Raw genomic sequence first — 16,663 nt, forward strand, 5'->3', positions numbered from 1 at the left:
ACTCAAATCAGAAACAGGTAGTAGTAAAGTGAAAGACTCTTTAACTAAGTAAGAAACTAACTCACCAACCAAACAGCTATGGTCCAGATTTCCACCAAGAATATCAGAGAAGTCCGTGAAATACTTTTCGGGAACTGCACTTGGAAAATCATCAGCTATTCCAACAAATGTTGTGTGAAAGAAGCCAATTTTGTAAGGATGTGGCGTCGTACAGTATTCACCAGTAGCATCGTACACTTTGAACAACTGGAGGACAATCGCATCTCCCTCGCGTAGCTTGTCATCGAATTTTTTGATGAGTTGTTCACCAACTGAAGCATGAATTCTTGTCCCCTAGACAAGAAATATGAAGTCTTTATACACGCAGAATAATTATATAAACGATGCTTCCAAAAAAAAAGCATATTTAAAGTTACTTACTTCTTTATCAACAACCACCATTTCAATGGTGTTTCCTGATTCTTTGTTATAGTTTCTCCACAAGCGAAGAATCATAACTTCAATACGGGACGTATCTTTACGTGGTTTTAATTCTCTCACTAAAGAAACAATATTTTTTTTTGCTCGCACCATTGCCATTGTTCTTGTTAGAGCTGAATGTTTGTATTTTAACCATTCGGGTATGCCATATATATATTAAGCCGATTTATTTATCATATTAATGACCCCTAATAAAGATTGAAATCGTTTAAAGAAAGATTTTAATTGTGTATTGTCATAAATTGATTTGCATATGATATGATTTTAACTTGCGCAAGTAATATAATAAATACGAAAACAACTACCGCAAGTAATTGATTAGAATAATAAGGAAAGTTAGTAATATGCAAATCTTGCGCAAGTAATCTAATTATATGGGCTTAATATCTATCTAGTTATCTAATTATATGGGCTTAATATCTCATAATTAAGAAAACCAAAATTGAAAATCAGAAAACCAAAGGACCGGATACAGAAAGGAATGAAACCGACTGAACAAACGGATTTGCATATGCTTTCAGGAGAAGAGAAGGTTTACCTTATCTCTGACAGTATTATCTCATTAAGATCTTAATCGTTCTGCAATTAGCAATGCAACAGACCATTGGAATTGTTTTGTAAAGCTCTAAATCGTGCTAATGAAACAAAAAAATAAACTTTAAAATCACAAGATAGTACTGTCCAAATATCTGTTGAATTATTAAGGAGAAGGTAATCTTACAGTCCTTCTTCAATTACTGGAGTCGAATGCAAGTTTGTTGTGATAATACTACTGTGGTCGTGGCAATGGTCTTGTTTAAGAGAAACAAGACCTGAACAGCAAGAAGGTTAATCAATCAATTAGATACAAAAAGATTCGAAATGTAAATAAGCAAAATGTAATCAATCAAGAAACATATGTCGATTGGAATCAGTGTTATCCACCAATCTTTGTATCATAGCTTAAAAGTCGAATCCAATCAGAGGTATCAAAAAACCTTCGCATCATATCTTAAAAGTCGAATCCAATCAGAGAAGCAAAAAAAAACCTAAAATTCCGAGAGACTCGATAAACTTCACCTCGTCTGGCTGTCGATGCTGTTAGCGATGGATAGGATTGAGTCTTTATGTTATGAAGAACAAAACTCATCTGGTCGGACTGTCTTCATCAGATTGAAACCATTTTCCCCTTCAATTGACACGCGATTGGAAAAAAAAAAGAAGAAAAAACTTCAACATAAACGACTGCGTTTTTAATTACGCGGAAGGAAGTGAAAAAATAAATCAAAAAGAAAAATTCCAAAAATTCAACCAATAGAATTATAACGTTTTTCCTGAGAAACTCTATATGAGTGCCACCTCAGCAGAAATCACTAAAGTGACTTCTCTTTTAATGTATAGGGGGATAAAAGACATTTATAACCTTTTGATTAACTTTGATAAAAAAAGACATATGGTTAACTAATCTAAACCTAAAACATCAACTATAAACCCTAAATCATCAACTCTGAACCCTAAACCCCGAAACATCAACTCTAAACCCTAAACCCCGAAACATCAACTCTAAACCCTAAACCCTAAACCATAAACCTTCAAATCTAAACCCTAAAACATCAACTCTAAACCCTAAACCCTAAATCTAATCTTAAAACATCAACTTTAAACCCTAAATCATCAACTCTAAACCCTAAACCAGGAAACATCAACTCCAAACCCTAAACCCCAAAACATCAACTCTAAACCCTAAACCATGAAACATCAGCTCTAAACCTTAAACCCCAAAACATCAACTCTAAACCCTAAACCCTAAACCTTCAAATCTAAACCCTAAAACATCAACTCTAAACCCTAAACGTAAACCCTAAACCATAAACCCTATATTTTTCTAAAAGTCGAACCCTAAACCCTAAAACCCTAAACCTTCAAATCTAAACACTAAAACATCAACTTTAAACCCTAAACGTAAACTCTAAACCCTAAAACCCTAAACCTTCAAATCTAAACCCTAAAACATCAACTCTAGGGTTTTAGAGTTTAGGGTTTAGAGTTGAAGGTTTAGGGTTTAGGGTTTAGAGTTGATGTTTTAGGGTTTAGGGTTAATTTTTTAGGGTTTAGGGTTTAGAGTTTACTTTTAAAGGTTTAGGGTTTAGTGTTGATAGTTTAATGTTTAGTGTTGATGGTTTAGAGTTGAAGTTTAGGGTTTAGGGTTTAGAGTTGATGTTTTAGGGTTTAGAGTTGAAGGTTTAGGGTTTAGAGTTGATGTTTCAGGGTTTAGGATTCGTATTTCAAAAAAAAAAGGGTTTAGGATTGATGGTTTAGGGTTCGTATTTCAAAAAAATAGGGTTTAGGATTGATGGTTTAGGGTTTAGAGTTGAGTTTATGGTTTAGGGTTTGAATTTCGAAATAGTATAATTTTAAAAAAAAATTAAAAAAATTATTTTGTTATTTTTTTAGGATTTTTATTTATTTAAATATTTATTTATTATAAACGTAAAGAATAAAGGCATAAGAGTATTTTGCCACTTAATGAAAAGTATTTTTGAAAATGTCTTTTTAGTGGTGGTAAAAATGAAAAGTAGTAGCATGAAAATGGTAAACATGTAATTTTTCTAAGAAAGAACTAAGTAATCAAAAAAATTATAAATGGTCCCAACATAGAATTTGTTATAGAAAACTTATAAAAAAATGGAGAGGATAAGTTTTGAACAACAAGTTATTATATATATTATTGCTAATATTTGGTTAAATATTAATGAATTAGAGACAAAAGAACTCACAACCTAAAAGTACTAATAATGAATAACCACATTTACGTATATAATAAAATATTTAATTAAATGAAATTTTTATTTAGATAAAATTTGTAAGTTTTATAAATAACAAAAAAATATTAAAATTAGTAATAAATATTAATGATAGAATGTATTCGGAAGAAAAAATGAGGAAAACTATTAGAGCAAAACACGAACCTATTTTAAATTTACTTCATTTTCAAAGAATAAAATGAAGGTAACAATTGGAAATTCCAAAAGTTTAGCAAAAAAAACAATTGAAAATACCGTGTGTTATAATTCAGATTTTAAACTCTTATATTTTCATGTTAGTTAACCTATAAATTGTTGTGCCTTGGTCAACATTTTCTCCTCGCCAAGTCCAGTCCCGGCGTCCCGTAGTGATATCAATCCGGTTTCTCGGTCAAGACAGACCCATTCAGCTTTAGATCCATGAGAACTCACATATTTTTAGGTTTGTCCACTCCGATTGTCTAGGCATATATTTCCAAGTAGATCAGTCCGGTCCGGACTCCGGACTACGTGGTTAGCTCAGGAGTAGTATCTTTTTTTTTCTTTTTTTTGGCTAAAGATATAAATATCATTAAACATAATGAAAGTCTGAATACAAGGATCTTGTAATCTGATCAGCTCGAAAGCATTTCGGATTCAAAGAGTCGCAAAAAAGATATAAAAAAAACTCATTGAATCACAAAGCTTCTAAGATTAATATGATTCATCGGTTAATATGAGTAGTATCTTTTAAAGATTCATCAATTAATATGATTAATTGTTGTACAAATCTAAGTTGTTACAAAAAAAAAAGTTGTACAAATCTAAGTTTTCAAAGTGAAACTTGGTAACAAACTAATTGAAGAGTTGTATCGTGAGTCTCACATATGACGTAAGAAATATATAAAGAATATACGTAGGCTCCCTTGACTCGAGTGTCGAGAGAGTATATCTACACTTACGGGAGATCTCAAGAGTTTTTAGTCCTCTATCAGATCAGTTAAAGACCCTTTGATCAATACAACTATATATTTCATCGCTCGGACATGAGCTGCTTCTGCGGGTCGGATTGCCTATATTAACATGCAGACATGATCAGTCGTGACTGATATCTTGCATATTTCCATTATCTTATTCATTCGTCCATGTGCATTTTGATCATATAGACTAGGATTTAGCCATGTTTAGGTTACATTTTGCATACATGAGTCTTTATCAGGTGTTGGAGTGCCACATGGAGTTCTTGGGGACATTTGGATGCATTTGGAGCTCAAAGGAGGTGAAATAGGTGATCATTGGACGAGCAGAGGATGGGAGCGAGGTTCCGCAGGGACGTCATGAGATCGCTCAAAAGCACCTCTCAGAGCGACCTAGCTGGAGCGACCCCGTGAAGTCGCTCGCCATATTCATCCCGTTGGAAGCCCAGAGCGACTTGCCCAGAGCGACGCACCGAGGTCGCTCGCATCTCACACCCCTCTTGGAGCGACCTCCCAAAGCGACACCCGAGGTCGCTCGCGTCTCTATGCGAGACGACACGAAGCGAAGCCCGTAGCGACCTCTCAGAGCGACCCACTGAGGTCGCTCCCGAAGGCCGGAGCGACTTGTCGGAGCGACATGCCGAGGTCGCTCCGCGTCTATTGTTGGGTCGATTTCTAAATTACTTAAGGCCCTTTTGGTCATTTCATTATGCACGTTTTACATTTCTAAAACCTATGTTTTAAACATCTTTGGTAGCCACCAGGCAGATTATCTTTGGATCTATTGAGAAATACACAAAAACTCTCTTGAGAAGTTCATCTCTTGGATTTTGATTGTTATGTTCTTGTGTTATTGTTGATTTCTTATCTATTTCTCTACATGATTAATCTGAAATCCAATATGGGTTTAAGAGGAATCATGGAGATTAGTGAGTAATCACCTTTTGAATTCATGGGTTAGGGAGATCAAGGGTGATTAGGTTAGTTCTAAGATGTTTTAGTGTAGATCATTCTTGTTCCTTGCTAGTAGAGTATTCATAATGCATCTTCTGAGTTGGCCACTCAAAAGTTGATCAATAGGCATTTCCCACCCAAAAGGTGTTTGATGAAATGCCTGAGACAACTCTCCTAGGCTTTTAGTATACTTTGCCAAAGACATTTGTTGTTAAAGGTGCTAAAATAGCTAATAGACTTGTTAGTAATGATTGCTTTCATATTATTCAACCAAAGACATTTGATGTTTGAGATATGTTAGCAAATGAGCATTGATCTAGACATAGAGCTTGCTTAGAATTGTGTCTAGGCTTAAGGTCGATAGTTTGATTGATCATTTGCCATTCTTAGTTCGATACTTGATCACCCAAGGTCTAATCCCTATGCCCATGAGTTCTATTTTCCCTTAGTCAAGAAAGTATCATTTTGTTATTGCTTTCTAGTATTAGTAGTAGTTTAAAACTCATCTAAATCATTGGTTGCACTTAGATTAAGTGAGTACTTGCATTCTCGGTGCTTTGATATCCCTCAGAACTGGTTTGACAATCACTATACCACAACATTTGTCTTAGGAGCTTCAAAACTCTTAACATCAAATTGGCGCCGTTGCCAAATTCTGAGTAGATTTAAACATTGAGATTTAGTCACTTGCTTGAGACTAAGTCATTTTTATTTTCTTTTGTTACTGATTCTCCTTCTTCACCTCCCTTTACTTTACAAGTGTATAAACTTGAGGAGCAAGGGTCCATCAAACCTAGTTCCAAGAGCCGCAGACATCAGAGCTTTAGAGAGAGAGTGTGCTAGAAAGAGACGAGAAGAAGAGCAACAGTCTCACTTGCAGAGATTGGATACTGATATGGCAGACGTACCTCAAAATGATGCCAACAACGTTCCACACAACCAACAGGGAGCAGCTCGACCCATTGGCACTTACGACCGCCCCAACACACACGGTCATAGATTCGGAATCCGAGCACCAGCTGTGGCAGCCAACAACTTTGAGGTCAAGTCAGGACTCCTCAACGTGATCGAGAACAACAAGTATCATGGCTTGGCTCTAGAGGACCCATTTGATCACTTGGATAGGTTCGACAGCTACTGTGGGTTGTCAAAAACCAATGGTGTGTCTGAGGACGCATTGAAGCTGAAGTTATTCCCTTTCTCTTTAGGGGATAAGGCACGTCAGTGGGAGAAATCTTTACCCAGCGACTCTATCACTACTTGGGATGAGTGCAAGAGAGCATTCTTCTCATCCTCAAGAACTGCTAAGCTGAGAAATGAGATCTCCAGTTTCCAACAGAAGAACTTGGAATGATTCAGTGAAGCCTGGGAGAGATTCAAGGGCTACCAAGCTTAATGCCCACACCATGGTTTCTCTAAGGAGAGCTTGCTGAGCACATTCTACCGTGGTGCTCTTCCTAAGTACAGGGCCAGACTGGATACAGCTAGCAATGGGTTCTTCTTGGGGAGAACTGAGGAAGATGCAGAGGAGCTGGTTGACAACATGGTAAAGAGTGATGCAGTCTACAGTGGAGACCACGACAGAAGCAGTCGAACAGATGATAAGCAGACGAGGAAGGAGTTGAAAGCTCTACAGGATAAGATAGACATCCTCCTTGCTGATAAAGCCACACAAGAGCAGCTGCACTTTGTTGGTAACCCAAGCCAAGAGACACCACCAGTTGTCCATGAGGTTGAGGGTTTGGAAAGTCAGGAAGAGCTGTGTTTCATCAACAACAATGGTAGCTGGTACAAAAAAGAGCCCAACTTTCAGTACAACAACTACCAACATAAATCATATCCCAACAACCAACAGAGTGGTTATCCGCCTCGAAACAACCAGCAAGGCAGCTATCAACCTCAGCAAAACCCCTCATCTGGTTCCTCTGCTCCTCAAGAGAGCAGCCCTGACACCCTGCTGAAACAAATCTTGGAGTCTCAGACTAGAAGTGAGAAGCATGTTGGTTATGAGCTGAAGAACCTTCATTCCAAGATTGATGGGAGCTACAATGAGCTCAACAACAAGTTCTCACATCTTGCTTCTACAGTCAAGAATTTAGAGAATCAGTTTGCTTCCATGAACACTCACCAGACTCGCCAGCAAGGATCTCTACCTGGAAAATCTGACCAAAACTCCAAGGAGGCCAAAGCTATCACCCTTAGGAGTGGTAAGCAGTTACCTCCTACAACCCTCACCAGGGATGCTGAGAAACTAGGTGAGGAGGTGGCCATCGACTTAGATGATGAAGTGGTGATTGTTGATGAGAAAATCAATGATGAAATCGTGGAGAAGATTGTAGAAGCCAAAGGTAAAGGAAAGGTGGGGGAAGAGAAGAAAACAGTGAAAGATGGTGAAGTTCTTGCTCCAGCAAGTGAGAATTCTTTTGTTCCTCCTCCCTATGAAACCAAACTACCATTCCCTGGTAGATTCAAGAGGCAGCTGCTAGAGAAGTACAAGGCTTTGTTTGAAAAGCAAATGAGTGAAGCTCAGGTTGCAATGCCCATCATCGATGCTTTCATGTTGATTCCTCAATACAACAAGTTCCTGAAAGATGTTGTAGCTGCAAAGAAGAAGGAAATGGAAAGCATGATGATTCTTACCCATGAGTGCAGTGCCATCATCCAGAGGCTTGATGTTCCAGAGAAGTTAGAGGATCCAGGATGCTTCACACTACCCTGTGCTCTTGAACCTATGGTATTTGAGAAATGTCTCTGCGATTTGGGAGCTAGTGTCAGCGTGATGCCCTTGTCTGTTGCAAAGAAGCTTGGATTCACTCAGTACAAGAAGTGTAGACTCTCTCTGGTGTTAGCTGATCGTTCAGTGAAGTACCCTGTGGGCATCTTAGAGGACCTACCTGTGAAGATTGGAAGGTATGAGATACCTACAGATTTTGTGGTGCTTGAGATGGATGAGGAGGCTCAGGACCCACTGATTCTTGGAAGGCCATTCTGAGCTACAGCAGGAGCAATTGTTAAGGTGAAAGAGGGCACGATTGATCTCCATTTGGGTAAAGGGCATGTTCTCCACTTTGACATCAAGGAGAAAATGAAGAAATCAACTGTGTTCGGGCAAGCCTTCTACATTGAAGAGTTACCACCTGAGGACGACGAGGAGGGAGCATCTCCCTCTACTCATTCTCCATAGAAGGTAACCCACTACTTTCCCTCATTCTCTTTTTGGGTATCTCTCTCATTTAAGTTTGGGGGAGGTACCAAGTATTTGATCACGTTTGCTTTGATGATTTTGAGTCTCATGCATTGCATTATACATATATATTTGCATTAAAAAAAAAAAAAAAAAAAAAAAAAAAAAAAAAAATCATTTAGTTTGCATCATTGGCATTTCTAGGAGAGTCTAGAGCATATAGGTTGCATTTACTTGCATTGGGAGCAATGATTTGAAATGCCTTGTAAAGAACATTACTTTGCACCTGAATAGCTTATGCACCTCTCAAAAACACTTGTATGCTTCGAGCCTTGAAGACTCTTCCTGAAACTTTTTGATTGCTGAAACTCAGTCTTTGAAGCCAACTACAACCTTATTTGAACTGAACGAACTTAATGCTTCTTGCTCATGGTCCCTTGTGTACTAAGTCATGGCTATACACACTTGAGTTGTCACATCCTTTATGCCAATCTTATTTTGACAAACTCTAGTGGTAGACCACTCCCAAAACCTTTCCCTTCTTTTAAGCTTTCATTGTTTGATGAGTGAGGCCTTCTTCGGAAAGTCTTACATATGCATAATGTTGAAAGTATCGGGAACGACAATGCTTTATCTTCATTCTTGCTAGATTGGGCACTCTATTGTCTAGCTATAGGTGCGGCGTGAGAGTTGTGATTATGATTTGGGAGCAATGAAAAAGGAAAAGAAATGACTCTTTGTGTTTAAGTGAATTGTCTTATTGGGATAAGTAGAAAAACTTCTAGCTCAAGTTATGAAAAGTCTTAGCCCTCATCTAAACAAAAAATATATATATATATATAAAAAGAAAAGAAAAAGAAAGAAAAAGGGGGCTAGCAAAGTTGTTAGGAGCTAAGTAATGTTTTGAGGTTGTGGAAAATCCCTTGTAGATTTCAAAGAGAAGGAGTTAAAGTTCTTAGGATTTTTTGGTGAGAGATGTGAGTTGGGTTTGACATTTGGGAATGATTGTGTAATTGTATGATTGGGAAAAGGGTAGAACAATGGAGATTGAGCATTGTATGCATGAGTTGATCCATTTCTTAGATATATTATGTGCAATGTCAAGGCTACTTGTTTTGAGAGTAAATCACTTTAAAAGATCATGGATTTTGAACCTCTTGACCCACTTGAATAAAAGCTTTCCCTTACTCAACCAAATGATTTGGACCAATTGACCATTTGCAAGAATTCACTTGATGCTATGCTTAATGAACTTGAGAGTTGGCTGATTTGCATGTGTGAATGCATGATGATGAGTGTAGGGATGAAAAGAGTTGAATAGGCCTAGAGAAGCTAGAGTATAATAAGAGAGGGTGTACTAATGCTGAATTTAGATGTTGATTTGAGTGCTTTGTGTGTTTCTTTTGGCTATGAGCTCTCACCTTCAAATCTCTCTCCCTATGAGTTCTAGAAAGTTCACTTGTGGACAAGTAAAAGAACAAGTTTGGGGGAGTTGATATCTTGCATATTTCCATTATCTTATCCATTCGTCCATGTGCATTTTGATCATATAGACTAGGATTTAGCCTTGTTTAGGTTACATTTTGCATACATGAGTCTTTATCAGGTGTTGGAGTGCCACATGGAGTTCTTGGGGACATTTGGATGCATTTGGAGCTCAAAGGAGGTGAAATAGGTGATCATTGGACGAGCAGAGGATGGGAGCGAGGTTCCGCAGCGACGTCATGAGGTCGCTCAAAAGCACCTCTCAGAGCGACCTAGCTGGAGCGACCCCGTGAAGTCGCTCGCCATATTTATCCCGTTGGAAGCCCAGAGCGACTTGCCCAGAGCGACGCACCGAGGTCGCTCGCATCTCACACCCCTCTCGGAGCGACCTCCCAAAGCGACACCCCGAGGTCGCTCGCGTCTCTATGGCGAGACGACACGAAGCGAAGCCCGGAGCGACCTCTCAGAGAGACCCACTGAGGTCGCTCCCGAAGGCCGGAGTGACTTGTCGGAGCGACATGCCGAGGTCGCTCCGCGTCTGTTGTTGGGTCGATTTCTATATTACTTAAGGCCCTTTTGGTCATTTCATTATGCACGTTTTACATTTCTAAAACCTATGTTTTAAACATCTTTGGTAGCCACCAGGCAGATTATCTTTGGATCGATTGAGAAATACACAAAAACTCTCTTGAGAAGTTCATCTCTTGGATTTTGATTGTTATGTTCTTGTGTTATTGTTGATTTCTTATCTATTTATCTACATGATTAATCTAAAATCCAATATGGGTTTAAGAGGAATCATGGAGATTAGTGAGTAATCACCTTTTGAATTCATGGGTTAGGGAGATCAAGGGTGATTAGGTTAGTTCTAGGATGTTTTAGTAGAGTATTCATAATGCATCTTCTGAGTTGACCACTCAAAAGTTGATCAATAGGCATTTCCCACCCAAAAGGTGTTTGATGAAATGCCTGAGACAACTCTCCTAGGCTTTTAGTATACTTTGCCAAAGACATTTGTTGTTAAAGGTGCTAAAATAGCTAATAGACTTGTTAGTAATGATTGCTTTCATATTATTCAACCAAATACATTTGATGTTTGAGATATGTTAGCAAATGAGCATTCATCTAGACATAGAGCTTGCTTAGAATTGTGTCTAGGCTTAAGGTCGATAGTTTGATTGATCATTTGCCATTCTTAGTTCGATACTTGATCACCCAAGGTCTAATCCCTATGCCTATAAGTTCTCTTTTCCCTTAGTCAAGAAAGTATCATTTTGTTATTGCTTTCTAGTATTAGTAGTAGTTTAAAACTCATCTAAATCATTGGTTGCACTTAGATTAAGTGAGTACTTGCATTTTCGGTGCTTTGATATCCCTCAGAACTGGTTCGACAATCACTATACTACAACGTTTGTCTTACAAGCTTCAAAACTCTTAACATCAGTGACCACCGGACGTGGTAGACTAGTGATTAGAGCTCAAGGTCCAACTCCCCACTTAGTTTTTTCTTATTTTTTTAAGCATGACTAATTGTGCATGCAGCTAACCACGTATACGTGCCAACGTGGCATAGTACGTATACGTACTTCATCTCTTCAATGGTAATCATTTTGACACAAGAAGCGAACGTGCAGCCTTGCTGGTTTCAAATTTGACGTGAAATGCAGACTCTCGATCGAGTCAATGGAACAAACAATCTACGTGAGCTTCTTGCCTTCTCCTACATACTCTCGACGTAGCTGCCATTGGATCAAAGGCAGATATATATAATGTCAAAGGGTTTACCAAGTTAGGAAAGCTAACTCCTTTGTGATATACCATGTTAAGATCGGGTTACTGGTTACTACGTACTGCTGATGGGAACGTGACGTGAACAATGAAGAACTTGTTGACGATGTTTTCATAAAATAACAAAACTAAAAAGGCTCTTTGTGAATTTACATTTTACAGTCAGTTTGAACTCCAAAGAATACGATAGACACAAGATCCGTTACAACTTAAAACAAAATGGGCCCTTTGTAAGTGGTAAGCCTACATCCCATATATATTAATTGAAGATATTTTAAATAGTTATAATTTTAATTTTGTAAAAATTAAAAAAACTTCATAGTATGCTGTAGTTGTGTACGTGTTCTAAATGTTATTTAGAAGAGTTCTAAAGCACCTTATATAAACTATAGTTTAAGATAGATACAGTTGATAAGAAAGAAGGAAACTGTCTCTGGAAAGTGTCCTCCTCTTTCTCAGTTCCTGCATCAAGAAGATAGACAAGTATTAGCAAAAGGAGAAGCAATTTGAGCAGACATGTTTCTGGAATCTGAAACTACCAGGCAAATCAGAATCGGCAATCACTGTCTTAAGCCTCCAACCATGTCTGTAACTCACAAGAGAAGCACCATCACCGAAACTGATAGGCTCTTCACCTTCCTTTGCCGCTTCGATGTAAAGTGCTTTGGATTTGGAGGAACCAGGTTTCCGATTGATGACGGAGACAGCAAACTCGGCCTTGATCCCAGCCGTGAATCGGTAGTCTTTGCCGGATATTTCACAAAACACCTCCACAAACTAATATATATATTTACACAATCAGCAATTGACTTTTGGAATCTAAGAGAAAGGGCACTTCGGGCGGTGGCGAGGGGGTATCTTTCGCCATTGACATATCCAGAAGAGGCCAAATCTGATCGGGGAATAGATTTACGAGAAGGTGAAGAGAGCTAGGAGTTGCAAGATCTCGGGCTGGGAAATTCTCTGTGTGTGTTTGTGTTGGTAGAGTCAACTTAGATAACCGAATTTATTTAACACCAGATAACCGAATTTCTTTTTTTTTGGTTCAAAATATAACCGAATTTCTATTTCACCCTTTTTCTATTTTACTTGACATCGAACCAAAGCCAAAGCCAAATCCCTTTCCGGTCAAGATCCGCGTCTCGAACGGAATAAACTTTATATATAAAAATTATTTAATGTACTATATGTTTTTATATATTATTAAATAATAAATATTGTATAACTAAAAATCAATAATTATTACATATATAATTAAATTAGTGTGAACATATAAATCAATTTTATTAATCCAAACAACAATTTTTGGGAAATTCTTCTAAATAGACTATTTTTAGGTTTTGGTCACAAAAATAGATTACAAAGAAGAAAATGAACAAAATGTTTCATTTAATAGGTAAAATGACCCTAATACCCTAGATATAAAAAAAAATAAAAAAAATAATAGTTTTAGATTATATGTTTTCAAATTCTAACTTTTTTATTAAAAACATTTTTTGAAATTTTTTTTCGAAATTTTTTTTTATTGTTTTTTCAAATTTTCTTTTTGAAACTATTTTTAAAATTTTTATTTTCAAATTTTTCATATTTATTTTTTATTTTATAAAATTTCAAACCTCAATCTCAAATCTCCACCCCTTAACTCTAAACCCTAAGGTTTGGATTAGTTAACCATAGAGATATGAATGTATATTTACCTTTTTAATGAAATATTTTGGTCATTTTGATCCTTAGAGTCTATATTTGTGTCAAAAACTTTTTTATTGCTATCATAGGGTATTTCCCATTTTTTTTCTATTTGATAGGATACATAATTAAATTTAAATGATATTAACATACATAGTATATTTTTAATATTAATATCTATTAAATGATGATTTCTAATCATATAGTTTTTTTTATCATTTGAATCTTTTATAGCAAAAACTTTAAATTATTGATAACAAAATTTTCATCGTGGAATTAATAGTTTCAGTATATTTTTAAAAAATTAAGTTGTCAATGTTCGTTCAAAGTTTTTATAAAACAAATTGTTAAAGTAAATTTGAAACTAAAATATTTATGTATTTTATATGGTTTATTGTTTAATTTAAAATGATATATATATATATATATAGTAATCTTAATAATTAATTAAATTAGACTTTTTACTTATATGATTTTGTAATCATTTGTATTTTGTCATAAAAAAAATTTTAAAACCAGGGATCGCAAAATTTGAATGTGGGATTTTTAACAGTTTTAGTAATTTATAGTCGTTTTACAAAATTCAAAATATAACATATACAGAAAAATCTAAATTTGTATTATATGGTTATTGTGGTTGTTTAATTTAATTTAATAGTTTAAAATTAAACAAATATGATAGAAGATACACTAATTTTTATCAAATCTTCATTATTCAAAATCATTAATTGCTATATATAGTTTAGCCACATTAGGCAATTCTGTAACTTTTATTTAAGGAAATAATAAAAAACATTAATAATGAATTTATGGTTAGTTTAATAAAAAGATTATTATATAATTAGATGGACCAACATATTTCTCTAATGATTCCATCCTAGTAAAGACACGTAGCTACCAAGGACATTACGTAACAGTTGCATATATATATGTAATCCTGTTAGGATCGTATAAAACACAACAGTCGCATATATATGTATAAAATTGGCATATACATATTCCTTATATTTTACTACAAACAGAATATTTGAATCATTGTAGGTTTAACAAATGTGACAATAATCCTAATCACTCGGTTAGGATTATTAGCTTATGTATCAGTTATTAATTAAGTTCAACTATCACAATCTACAGACCAACAACAGAACCGAACAGAGGTACCATCGTATATTTAGCATACCTCACATACTTTCTGGTTCAATCAAAGTCAAAATTTTGCAGATAGGTATACTATACATTTATAATTAGAACACTCCTTCTTATACTTTATCACGTCAGCACAGTTTATTGATAGATTACATTGTTTAATCTCTGCCACACAAAAAAAGCTTGAAATTATAAACTTATATTTAAATCAGAGAATAGAGATGACAATGGATGTTCTTACAACTTTAAACTCCCTAAAATACTCAACAAGCAGACGTTGTTGAGCACTGCGAACCTCTCTATTAATGTGCAACCATGTATGGACATAACTCACAATTCGTCTATTTAGAACATTTTATATTATTTGATATTATTAATTGATTTCTGTTTCGTTACTATGTTTGAGAATAATATATCTAAAAAGATATATATAACTCACGAGATTTATGATCTATCAATGGTTGGAGACAGATAAACATGGATAATTTCTAAGGTCAATTTTGCATAAGCTTGAAGATTATATCAATTGTTGAATATATTGAATAGAGACAACTAAGATGACATGAATTCAACCACAGATTAAATTTGGTTTATTTTACTAAAGTTTGTGAATAATTTATCTAAATAGAAATATCATATATATATATATATATATATATATATATAAGTTAATCTGAACTCTTTTAATACCAAGTACCGGTTAAACATTCACTAACCGTGCTTGGTGATAAATATTACAAATTTATATATATGTACGTGTTCGAAAAGCAAAACAACTTATTAGCAAAAAGTAATTTTAATGAGAGTTTGTGTAGTTAGAATGATTTTGGAAAGTTTCAAAGGCATAATAACTCAAATTATGTAAGGTACGAATGTTTTTGGAAAGAAATAAATATAGTTACTGATTTTATGTCAATTGTCAAATATACATTGTACTAAAATGTATGTGGGACTTTCTATATTTCTAAAATAAGGTAAATATGACTTTCTATAATTGTTTAATCGTGTCAATTATGAATTCCTATATAATATATTCCTTATAATGAAGACTATAAATTTAAACTTCTACACCATATAAATTTTAAAAATGTATGGTTCTGTAAATTACTACAACTCAACAAGACTGGATTAGAAATTTTGGTGGCTTAAAATATTTCTTAAGAATTGTAGTTAATTTTTTATTAATTTAGAAGCTTATAATTATATATAAAAAATTCAATAATATTGTAGACCAAGGCTATGCACTGCAATATTACATCTTATATATTAAAACACAAGTCACATCCTTGATTCATGTGTGATTTTAAAAAAATAGACTTATTCCTATAAAATCATATTACATTTAATCTCTAATCTTATCATTTTGATTTTGGGCCTACCAGAAATTTTTATTGGGCTATCAATAATTAGATTTTAATCTATCCATTGGATTTATAGATATTACAAATTATATAATATAATTTAATATTGCAATATTATACCTCCATATATTAATTATTTAAATATTTGCCGATGTTAACTTTTAAAAGTATAAATTTTTTTTTTTAAACAACAAAAATCATATTATCTAATAATAATTAATCTTTAATACCTTAAACTAATGAAAACAAATTTTAAACTATATAGTTTATTTTAAAAATTAAACAAAAACTAAATGTTTAATTATTTACTCGATAATATTAATTTATGAAGCGAAAAGTTTAATTTTTTAAAAACTTTCTAAATTTGTGAAATGTTACAATATCTTTGGATATGACAATAAAATAATATTTTGCTAATCATTATATATATAGTTACGATTTTAATAATGAAATAATCTACTCAATGAAAAAATCTATTCAATGAAAAAAACATACCGTAAACTTATTATGTTTTAAAAATTGATAGACACATATATATTATAATATGTACCAATTTACAATTGAAAACAAAATGTTTATATAAAAATAAATGAAAACAAAAACTTGCGCGTTATATAATTTACAATAAAAATCAATTGTATTGTGAAGGTTATGTTTAATAGTAATTAGACCATTATAAGTGGACAATCTCTCAGACTACGTTTCTTAGGATTATTATAAATTTCTCTAAATTAATTAATTATATAATTAAAAATAATTATAACACATAGATATATATAAAAAAACATGTTGCTCAGAGTTTCTAAACTGTTGACCGAAATCTCTTCCCAATGGGAATTA

General features: G+C 34.5%; 1 long non-coding RNA gene and 1 other non-coding gene across 2 annotated transcripts; both read right to left on the minus strand.

The window, feature by feature from the left end:
• Positions 1-6,479: 6,479 nt before the first annotated feature.
• LOC125588038 lies at positions 6,480-6,586 on the minus strand. The gene has a single exon (XR_007324434.1). It is a non-coding gene; the product is annotated as a small nucleolar RNA R71 (small nucleolar RNA).
• A 5,233-nt stretch (positions 6,587-11,819) lies between these two features.
• On the minus strand, positions 11,820-13,092 carry LOC106404362. The gene is made up of 2 exons (XR_007323980.1): positions 12,170-13,092; positions 11,820-12,092 (listed from the first exon to the last, which is right to left on the minus strand). It is a non-coding gene; the product is annotated as an uncharacterized LOC106404362 (long non-coding RNA).
• Positions 13,093-16,663: the final 3,571 nt, after the last annotated feature.

Source organism: Brassica napus, chromosome C5 (assembly GCF_020379485.1).
Source record: "Brassica napus cultivar Da-Ae chromosome C5, Da-Ae, whole genome shotgun sequence".
Lineage (NCBI taxonomy): Eukaryota > Viridiplantae > Streptophyta > Magnoliopsida > Brassicales > Brassicaceae > Brassica > Brassica napus.